The 12117-nt window shown below is 36.9% G+C and overlaps 1 protein-coding gene across 2 annotated transcripts in view; it reads left to right on the plus strand.

The window, feature by feature from the left end:
• Window positions 1-4792: 4792 nt before the first annotated feature.
• Window positions 4793-12117, plus strand: part of LOC105280674 (synaptotagmin-5) — a 34011-nt gene continuing 26686 nt past the window's right edge. The window contains exon 1 of one of the 2 annotated variants that reach the window (XM_026968376.1): window positions 4793-5208. The gene's annotated coding sequence lies outside the window, so the exon portion shown is untranslated. The remainder of the gene's footprint in view (window positions 5209-12117) is intronic. The other variant, XM_011341380.3, reaches the window with a different exon arrangement.

Raw genomic sequence — 12117 nt, forward strand, 5'->3', positions numbered from 1 at the left:
TATGAAATGTATTTCTGAAATTTCGTCGGTTACTATTAATTTTTGTTTCAGAACTGAATAACAGAATGCAGTTGATTTTGAATCGCAGCTGGTTGATGAGTGATAAATATTTTCTATATGGTGATATATTTTCGTAACAATCAGTGGGATTTACTTTGCTTGAATAGATAAAAGTAGATACTTTTTTAAATAGATTTATAAGTAGATTTCTGCATATACGAATTCTTGATTAAAGAATAAATTAACTTATTTACTCATTCTAACTTACTCATCTCTATAAGTTCTAATGGATATATAAATATAAATATATATATGTATGTATATTTACTTATTTGTGATTCATTTATCACATGAATTATTAATTTAATCTCGCTGTGGATAATTAATTTAAAGTCGCTGTAGATATGCATAATTAATAATTAATAAGTTCAAATATCGTCGAATGAGACTGTATTGAAAATTAGCGTAGCAGTTGTGCCCGATATAGCATCACATGGCACAGATTTTGAATCACACATGAATGTTTTCTCGCATTATTATGCATTTATCGGGATATTTTCCATCAATTTCATCGATTATGTATTTGTTTCGCAACACGAAAGACACAGTTAGAGACATATTTAGGTGTTTCTGATTAAGAACACGCGGTAAAAAAAAACTTGGAATAAAAAGCGATAACAAATTTTATTCGCGTCTATTAAAAGATTTTATAATCATGATCATAGTTTATTTTTCAATTTAAATGCGTAATTTTAGTTCGACAACAAGTAAATATTATTGGCAGCTTTGACTATACACGTGTACTGTTGGGTTGATCGGAAGTCCATGCCAATTTCTTAGAAAAATTTGAATGCAAAACTTTGCAAGAGTTAATATAAAGTTTTGCTTCTGAACCCTGCCAGAAGAATTCGCATGAATCTTCCAGAAACGTGAAACTTGATATTAATTTTCAATGTAAAGGTTTGCGTTTGAATTTTGTTCAAGGAGTTAGCATAAACTTTTCAATCAACTCAATATTAGTCAAGTTTTCATGATCGCGTTATACATTTTATTTTGAATAGAGAGGCGTAAAGCGCTTTTAAGTTAAATCAAAATAACCCCGATTCAAAATAAGAAATCTGTAAATATCAATATCGCGCGATCAATCATCGTATAAACATTGCGAAGCAATGTACATTGCAGAGTAATGTCGTTAAGTATTGTGCAAGCTTCGTCATCATAATGCGGAGCAATTCATGGAACTATTGCATCGCCAGTGGAGTAAAGTAAAATAAACTTTGTTTCGACATAAATATTCGTTTAACGACTTTAATAACAGTATCGCGTTGCGAGTGTGAGTGTAAAGTGTAAAATAAAGCGAAGATAAATAAAGTGATAAGTAAAGCGAAGAATGAAGTATAATCGATAAAGGATGCATAATAAGGTAAGGAATTCCAGGTTGGAGAGGTTCCAGACAATCATTTTCATTGATTGGTTATGATGGACTACAATGGACTCGTGGGATTTCATCGCGCGTTGGTAAGTGCAACCTTTTTGCTTGTAGCAATAATACATGCAATAGTTTGTAAATCTGATTTTTGCACTAATTTTTGCAGTGATCGCATTAATAAAGCTAGATATCTTGTATACTCTTGAATTTTAAAGAGAAAGAAATGTTATGTTTCATAAAAATTTCTTTCACAGTCAGAACTATTACGCTCATACATTTTTTAAGAAAGAATATATTTATTCTATATAAATTTAAATATAACTTATATTTATTTTAACGACTTATGCATAAAGACTTATATTTATAGACTTATATTTCTGTTATAGATACTTTAATAGATTTAATAGGGGGACGGGAGAGAAACGTGTGTGGAAGAAAATACTGTATACGTTAATCGATTAAAGCAGCTCCCGTTAGTAAAGTGCGCGCTTAATTAGACTATGTTGATTTGCGAAAAGAATTTACAAGTAATTGAACATTACATGTTCTAGCATTTGATATCACACGTGTTAAATGCCTCACAAGTATCGTCATCGATTCCCGTTCAGTTATTAGCTGTAACGTAAGCTGTAACGAATTGCGTCACGGAAAAGTCAGATGTACATCATTGACGTGCATCTTACGCAGTCTTAGTTTCTATACTGAAGTGTTTTTTATTCGCTTCAATATATATGTTTTTTTCAATATACATGTGCTTTTATATAGTGCAATGTAATGCAATGTAAATTTGTGAAAATATCACGAGAATTGCAGGCAAGTAAAACAGAAATTTGCTATTAAATGCATGTGAAATTTATCATTGTCCTTATCCAGGCTTGCGAAGTGAACTCATTATTACGTAACTCAAAATATTCAATTTGCAGATATCAGTAGCTCAATCAATATGTGATTTTGATTCTATAATTTGTTATATAATTTGTTATATGCATATTTCTTGTTACCTATCAAATTTTTTCTTTTATTTTTGCCGATATTTATAACGTATAAAAATGAAATCATTAAATATATATTTAGTATTTTTATATCTAATTATTTTAATATTTATGCATCATAATATGCGATCATATGCGACTATACTTTATTATTTGAATGGTATAATATTTTACATAAGAAGTCGAAGAGGTAACTTTGCCTTCTACTTTTCACCACTAACACGAAAAAGCTTAATATTTTCTTCGTGTAACAACTTACTCTTGTCATTAGAGAATATTCTTTAAATAAGTAATAAGACTTATAAAAAAGTAACTTACTATAAATAACTTTATGGAAAATAAATAAATAAATAAAATAAAAATAGCAATAACTGGACAATATATAAATATGTCAGCGGTGCACAACGTAACATACGTAGTTTTCTTGATAAATGTTGAGGCATTTATATGTAAACAGATAATTTGTTGAAATAATTCATTGATTAATACTGATTAATAAATACGTCTCCCAATTCCAAAATTTTATTATTTAATTTTAAGTTATAATTTAATTCTAAGTTGAAAAATTAATAAATACTCTTATTACATTATATTATATCTCATATTTATTTTAGATACACATACATATATGTATATGTACACCAAATAAAGTAAAAAGTTTAATAAATACTTCACACCAGATGCGCTTTCATTCATGAGCTAGTTGCTTTAATAAATATTTTGCACCAGATGCGCTTTGCACAAGTGCACTCTGGTTAAAGAAAACAAAATAAAAAGAAAGATCGGAGAGATGATGAAACAACATATTGGTACAACGTACCTCCGGGAATGGGCGATTGAAGGGCCCACTCTACATATATTTTAAGTATTTCAAATATTTAATATATAGCGTATGTAAGATATAAGAAATAATAAATAAAAAAGTAATAAAAAAATATAATAGGATGTAATTTACATTCATATCTGTTTTACGTGCTAGTCATTCTTTACTTTCCGTTTGCAACACATGAATGAATTGTGTATATTATCGTTAGCGAAATAATATTGGGATCATATAATATAGATACTAGCAAGTGCATACTAGCAAGTACATACTAGCAAGTGTTTTAAAATTTATTACGTGTGGCCGACATTGTTGATGTCAATGCTGTCGATTATGACTTTTTTAATTTCCATCTAAACGATGACGCTTTCGCGTCGAAATTCTATAGTCACTTCAGTATATCCTCGATGATTTCAGTTAAAGCATTTTTGTCACCGTTACGAGAAACTTCAAGTTATTTCTTAGTTAAAATCTACAATAAACTTTTTTTCTGTTCTATTACGATCGCAGGTAGCTATATCTTTGCTGCAAGATGAAGTCGGGCGGTACCGCAATCGCATACAAATGAGGTGAGTTCCTTAGACGTGTTCGCGCCGAGAATTCTTGATACTTTCTCCCATAACGAAATATCTTTATTTCGCGTCTGTTATTTTTTTGTTTTTCAGATTATCATGCGCCTTAACTTCATCTCTCCACGCTCGTGTATTTCACAAGAGATAATGAACCAGCGATATTTTCAAAAAAAAAAACACTTTCTAGGACGCCTCGAGACACGTCAGCCGCATCGTCCTATCGATTCTCCCATAACGTTTTTTACGGCATTGTTTCGAACTATTAACCTTTCCGCTCGCACTTACGCAAAAGTCTCTACTAAAAGAACAATTTTTTTAATATCATAGGTCGTAGTACTACTGATTGGCGTCCTGATGTTAAATAAGTTCGAAGACGTAATACGATATAATCGTTCTCGTTATTGACAGAAATACACGCCGCGGGATCTCTGGGTGGTTTTCGTTGCACACCCCATCGAGTAGCGATCCGTATGCGTCGACGTAGGACACAAAGCCCGTGTGGTTGTTGACCGCCGCCGATAAAAAGTTCGCGAACGGTCTGATAAGCCGTCTATGATAAAAGCTGTAACGTCTATAGGGATGTACAGGAGATGTATACGTGGGCAGAGTGTCACCTGACATTTCTCCCCCGGCTGATACCTCGTGCTTTATGTGTTTCTCTTGCCACGCCCCCTCCGCTCGTCTCCATTTTCTCCCTTTTGTACTTTTCGCGATTACACGAATACCTTCCCTGCTTTCTTTTCACTTTATCCGGTTCCTCCGTGTCAACCTTAGCTAGCCTTCTATCTCGACCGTGTCTCTGCTGGTCTCGTCTCCCTCTCTCTCTCTCTCTCTCTTTCTCTCTTGCTCTTTTGCCCTCTCTTCTCTGGCCAACCCCCCTCTGGCCTTTTTCTTCCCTCGCTCTCTCCCTCTTCATCTCTGCAGCTCGTTCTCCCTCTCCCTTCTCCATCTCACCAAGAGCGTATCTGGCTAAACCCGCTGCTGAAGAGGTTCAGTCGTTGACGCGCCGTGGTACCAGCAACGACCATGTGAATTCATTATCAGCATCAGCAATGAACGCATCGTGCTCGTCGAGGGGGTGGTCGCCGGTCTTGACGATCTCGCGCGGCGTTTAACGCGTTCATCCCCATCGTGACTGATGATCGATCGCGCTCTCGATCAGGGCTGAAATCGATATCGCGTGAACGCGTGAATACCTGGCCACTTGCGAAAGAAACGATCACGTTACCAACCAGGCGGATCGTATCGCAACTGCTGAACGAACGGATCTTGTATCAGCTACTCTTCCACTGGAAATCTGCCTGACCGCAACGGGATCCTCCACTCACACATCGAGACGATTCGCCGAGAGACCCGCACAGATTTCTAGGTTTCACGTTCTGTCGCACAAAGGTAAAAGAATATTATCAATTTACGCTATCGCATTTATTTTCGAGATTTATTTTTTTATTTTGTCATATTTTATCGCGTTCTATGTAATTTATTCTTATGAACTTTTGCCGTGTTTGTACTTTTGCAATTTGTGAAATGTGGTAATAGATCAACATCTATAAACGTAAATACATAGATAGAAGGGTATTCCAAGTGACTAAATTGAAAAACGATTCGTACGTTTTGCCGAGTGATATTTCTGACATACGCGTACGCTGAACAGATATCAAATAAAATTGAAAAATATAATCCTCTCTGTTTTCTTTTAAAAGTTCACCGTGAGAAATGGATTTTCCGTATAATCTCTGATTTGCGTTGAGGTATATGTGATTTACGTTACATCACAAATTCAAATTGTCTCGAAAATGTCGTCGAATAAATTATTTAAATCGTCGCCATCATCTCGTCATTATCATAAATGAATTCCCAAATTATGGATCAATTTGTCGTTATTCTTCGTAAATAAATTTCGTGATATGATCGCGTCCGAGCTTTAAGCAGCGCGGTGGTCACACATGAGCCGATAACGAATCGCGGATCGATCGCCGTCAATTTATTGAAAGGTCGGCCAATTTGAGGATTCTGATAACTCCGACGCAAAAATTGTCACCGCTGCAGATAACGCGTGTTGTTACTCGGTTGTTATCGAAAATGGCCAATGTAAACGGCCCCGTTTACAAAAGACTGATGAAACCGGGCGTATTCACGATCGGGGGATTATAGAGAAAACATTCAATAAATTCATATTGTTTTTCCTTGAAAGGGAGAATTTCAATCCCTTTCCACGTGCGTGGTTAACAAATGTAATATTTACAGGATAATGGCATTAATCGCCTCTTTTACGTGGGAAAAGTGTTTTCGTAAAGCGACGCAATTAATCATTCTTATTCAATGCTTATTCGGATGTAACGACGAAACGATAAGACAACGCACGTCGTGAAGCAATTTTGACTTTTTGCACAAAAGGTCCGCGTATTGGTTTATGAGATTTCGCAAGAGAGTCGTAAACAGAGAACGCCATTTGTTAGAACGATCTGTCTCCAAGTTTAACTGCCAGCATGCTGGTTCGTTTATTTTTTCTCACGAAATAAAGGGATGAAAAGATAACTTTTCTTCAGATTCGTATTATACTTTCTATTTACATTTATAGTAGATACTGATCCATTACAGATTTTACAATTTTCTGTACACAGATTCTGTAACGTTTGAAAATTTTGTAAGGAAGCGTGCAAAAGTAGAAAGGTTGTAAAAGTTTACAAGAATAATAAATTAGACCTTAATAAATTAGAAAGTCATATTTTTTAATAAAAAAATTTAAGAATCGGAGATAATTCATCGATAAAGAGAGGAGAGGCAGATCAATACGAGTGAAATCACAGATGTTGCCGGCGATTTGTTACTGCTGACGGTTCAATCTTTAACGAAATATCAGGAAACGAAATGTCAGTCTCTCAAGCCTCTCCTCCAAATCTGCCTGCAAACTGTCCCGATTTAAATAATCTCAAAAATTTTATGCGGTCGCATCTGTTGACGCCGTTAAATTATGAAGCGCATAAGTAAATTCCCGCTCAAGGCGCGGTGTCACGAGCGAGCCGAAGCGGAACAATTTTTCTTCTCCTCGGCAGATGTGACGATGACGCGGCTGTGATTAACCCGGCGGAAAAATGAACGGCCCACGTGGAAATGCCGGCTGGAAAATTCATGGCTTTCCAGCAGCAGCGGGATAAATGAGTCTTCAAAATTACCGGCGCAACACCGCGATTCGCGCCGCGAGACTTTATTTATGCATGCGAGACGTTTCGCGACGCCCGCGCCGACCATAATCGGATTCGTTATTGTCCACCGTCTTGGTTTTTAGTACACCCGCGAGTCTCCACGAGTCTTGAATGCGGATATTGTATGCGGAGGCGCGATTCCATTGTGTGAAATGCACTTTGCACGTGGCACGATGAAATCCTGTTAAGGAACGTCGCGATGGAATTACGACTTTGAGGGGGACTTCTGCGAGGAAGTCCTTCATTCCGCTTCGCTGGCGCAGCAATTTCTTCGATAATCCATCTGAAAAGTGGATTACGCGCTGTAATCCCGTATATTTAATGTTGCATACCTGGCAGGGGAATATCATCAGTCATCACGCGTTTACGGTAATTTTCATGACGGATGATAAATCCGGAATCATCAAGTGCGACCTGACTTGTCGCGCGTGCACGCGTCCTCGAACGTTCAATTAGAATAATTGATCTTCCGCGATGTGATCTTTTAACGCCGTGCAGAACTCGCGGGTGACTTATTAACTGTAACGGTCGTGTTAATCCGTTCAAAGGACCACTTGGAGCTTTAATGACACGATTTCGGTGAGAATAAAAGCCGACGATGGATAATTACTCCAACAGGATTAATTACTGTCCGCAGATTTTCTCGTAATTATGCATAATGGATGGCTTCGCTTTGATCCCATTCACGCATTGTAATATTGCAGGAAGTGTCTGTGTAATGACAGAATAATTCTCGGCGTTCTTCATTAAATCATTAAAGCTTCTCACGTTTGCGAAATAAGTAGATAAGGTCTCCGTAATTATGCACGAATTATTTAAATAAAATAAACAGTGAAATAAATCCAATGCAGGTCGCAAAAACCTTTAGATTAATTTGATTACATTATTAGCAAGACATAGAGAAATTATATTGCATATTAATATTAATAATAATATAGCATTATAATAATAGCATATTAAACGTCTTGAGCGTCTATCGCGAGTCAATTTATTGCAGCAAACGCGTCTGTACTCCTTTTATGTAATATCGCGCATTGTTCTCTCTCGAGATATTGCAGACGACGTATCGATTTACTGAATTTAATAGCCGCGCGATACTTCCGCATATCTCGTGTTATTGTCACCTGGATATGAGATATTAATTACTTCCATAATTCCACGACGATTCCTTCCGGCGTTACTTTTAACTGCGTGGCGATCTATTAAAACTTGTCGCAGAAATTGAAATCTTTCGGTTATTATTTCGCTACTTTGTTCATCCCCGACAAAACGGTTTAACCGACTTAATTATAATAAAATACAGAGGAAATAATAATTAATCTTGATTTCTAGTACTGTGGAATTGTGTGACTGTTTTGAAATAGTGAGATGTTTGAAATAAAAAGAAAATAGGTATATTTATATTTTATATTTTATTTGATGCTTTATTGCCTTCTTTCTTGCCGTTTTTATTTTTTTCTATTTGAGATTATCTTGATTTCGTATTCTGGATATGATTATCTTTTTATCATTTTGATTTTATATTCTAATCACGATTACCTTTCTGAGATTAGAATGCGAACGTCTACATGTACATATAATATACTAATTACGAATCCGTGAATAAACGATTCTAGCAGAAATAATTCAAAATATATATAATCGGTTTCAGAACGATTTTCAACGTTGTCCGATGCCTAACTCGCACATATTCCTATCGTTCCATTGGTCTTCCGTTAGATTTCTCGCACTCATTGCTTTTGTTATTCCTTCTTTCCATATCTTTCTAGGTTTTCTCCGTCTTCTCTGATTTGGTGGTATATTTAATGCACTGCATAATTATTTTTGATAGTCGTATTTCCATTCTTTGTACATGGCCGTACCATATCAATTGTTTTCTCTCTATATCTATTGTTAGTGAACTATTCACTCCCATTTACTGTCGTATGTCCTCATTTTTTATTCTTTCTCTTCTAGATATTCTCAATGCTCGTCCTTCTTATTCTAAATACATCCATTGCTCCGTTGCTTCAAGTTTTTTCTTATTACTTTCTGTAATTCTCCATAAATTTCTGCACCATAAGTCAAGTTGCTTTTAATGATCCAAAATACAAAATGAAAATTTTCTTCAGGAAGAGAGCAGACTGTTGAAGAATTTAAAAATCTTTGCTTCATATTCTGCATGACACGTATGGAAGGGACTCATCATTTTGTTTCGTGTTAATTACTTCGTCTCGCGTAGCGACTTTGCTTGCTCGCAAGTATATATATTTGCGAGCGTAATTTAGATCGCGAAGGACTTCAGCTCTGTAACTTCAGTTTCTGAAGACAGGGAAACGTAAAGCTGCATTCCCAGCCTTTTCGTTAAGTTAATCTCAAGCAATCGTAATTTTGTGCTTCTCGGTAGCCTTTTGCGTAGCGCACAAACGTGGTTGTTTACGGAGAAGCTTGCTCATTATTATTCAAGAATCGCAATTCACGCTGTGCCACTCACGCCTACGTGTCTGTCGTCAAGGCTCTGGTAATCCGCGTAAATCGATGGAGACGTGCCGGTCACTGGTGAATCGTCCACCGAACATTACAATGGGAAAATTACTTTTCTAAAGCGTCACACCATTTTTCGAACTGTGCTATCTTTCCCCGTATTTAACACATTGCCGAATGCGCAAATAGTGCCTGATTATATGCTGACCACTGCGCATTTTTTGCAAGTGATGTATAGCAATAGTCTTAAGTTTAAACACCCCTAAAGCACACAAGTAGCTTTAAATAGCTTTAATTAACAAATAAAATATAAAATATAAATATACCTTTTCTTTTTATTTCAAACATCTCACTAGTTCAAAAAATCACGCAATTCCACAGTACCAGAAATCGAGATTAATTATTATTTCCTCTGTATTATAATTATGTCGGTTTAAATAATGAAAATTTTGATAATGAAAAAAAAACTGCGAAATGGGGAGATCTCCCCGATCGATCGGCAAAGTTAAACAGATAACCGGATCTCGCCTTGTCTCGAATTCTTTCGCTGACGTACGCAAACTGCATCCCTCTCCGAGCGAGAGTCTCTCACTAAACGCACATAACATAAAACACTGGAATCTGCAAATCTATAAAGAATCTATGGACATGAATAGTGGAAGTGTAGGCGGGGAAGAGGCGAAACCTCTCTCCTTGTACCCTCTCCTCAAAAAATCTACTCTAATCTACCCTAACTTAACTCAATCCTCAATGTAACTCCTCCTTTCGCGTGGACAGTTAAAAATTCGTGCAAAATCATGAAACTTTTTTGTTAATAACTTTTTAATAAACAGAAAAGGTTAGTCCTGCAACGAAAGAGTAATATTCAGCTAAGCGTCGTGTTTCTCTGACAGCAAAACTCTTACTATAACACCTAAATACAAATAGTTAAGAAATTTAACTCGGCCAGCAACAGTTTTAGCTGTCCCTCATTCAATGACACTGTTTAACTATTATAGCTATATATTAGCTCCTACTACTAATCTTTTTTTTCCGTGAACGTCGACTAAAATCTTCACAACGTCACTCAGTGTGATGATCTTGATGACATATTAAAAAATTATTGAAATCGGGAGGTGGTCCGTATTTCTATACAAATACCAATTACGTTTTAATTACTAATTAGATTTCCGTCGCGGAAGCAAGTCCTCTTCGCCTTCTTCGGAGCGCGCGTGCGGTGTACCCGTTTAACACATCCGCCGCTGATGCATCATCCCTCGGCATCTGCGAAGTAAGATATTAATGAGACGCCAAAATGCATCACGCGATCGCGCGTAAATAGGACGTAAGGACACATACTACCCCGGTATTGAGCCATAAAACGGTATCGAGGGAACGAGTCGAACAAGTTTCGCGAATGTGCTCGAAGGTGTGCTGGAAAGAAACTAGTTGACTGCTCTCTCAGGGTGGAAAGTTCTCCCTTTCGCAACTCGAGCGTGATGGTCGACGCGCTGAGAATAACGAGGATCGCGGCAACGTCAGGGAAATTTCGTATGTATTGACTTTGCAAATACCCGAGACTTTGCAAGTAATTCGATAAAAGATATTCATAGAGGCGTGCAGTCCCGCAGCATCTAGCTCTCTCGTGGTCTCGTTAACGAGGCATACGAAACGAGCGGTCTGTAAATTCTGAGATCAACTTCGTGATCGCGTTAGCAATCTCGCGAGGTTGCCTCATGGGTAAGCTGTAAGCGCAGTAGTCGCGACCTGATCGGCGACGCTGTATTTACTTCGATATGATTAACGTTTGCGCGCTTCCACAATTGTAAATACAACCGATGATGTAGTTCGATCAGGCGCCGAACTTAATTTTTGACTCTCACAAATAGGTAACACTAGCAACGAATGTTGTGACTTTGAGCTAAAAAGAAGGCTTGACAACAACCCAATTTATTCGATAGAAAATGAAACATGATAAAGAGTTTTTTCGACACTTGTGCTTCTTCACTGCTTTGATTTGAAGAAAAATCTAACTGAAACTCATCGATTGCTCATTGCTTATGGTGATGCTGCTCCAACGAAAACAACTTGCAAAGAATGGTTTCAACGATTTAAAAATGGTGATTTTAACGTGACAGACAAACAACGTCCAGGTCAGCTAAAAAAGTTTGAAGACACCGAAGTGCAAGCATTATTGAATGAAAATCCATCTCAAATGACCAAAGAATTCGCAGAAGCATGAAATGTCACTGACAGAAGTGTTTCCAAACGTTTACACGCCATAGGAACGATTCATGAAGAAAGGAAAATGGGTACCATTGAATTGACAAATTGACTGATGCTGCAATCTCTAATCATCTTTCCATCTCTAGTTCTTTGTTTGCAAGGGATACAAAAAGAGTTTTTTGGGACGAATCGTGACCGGCGACGAAAAATAGATCTATTATGATAATCCGAAACGCAAAAAGTCATGGGTGGACCCGGGCCAACCATCAACTTCGACGCCCAAACGGAATATTCATGGTCACAAGGTAATGCTGTGTATTTGATGAGATCAGGAAGGCGTAGTATACTATGAGTTACTGAAACCAAATGAAACAGTCACAGCCAACCACTACCAACAACAAACAATTGGAATGTTTAAACGAGGAAT

This window comes from Ooceraea biroi, chromosome 3 (genome assembly GCF_003672135.1).
Source record: "Ooceraea biroi isolate clonal line C1 chromosome 3, Obir_v5.4, whole genome shotgun sequence".
NCBI lineage: Eukaryota > Metazoa > Arthropoda > Insecta > Hymenoptera > Formicidae > Ooceraea > Ooceraea biroi.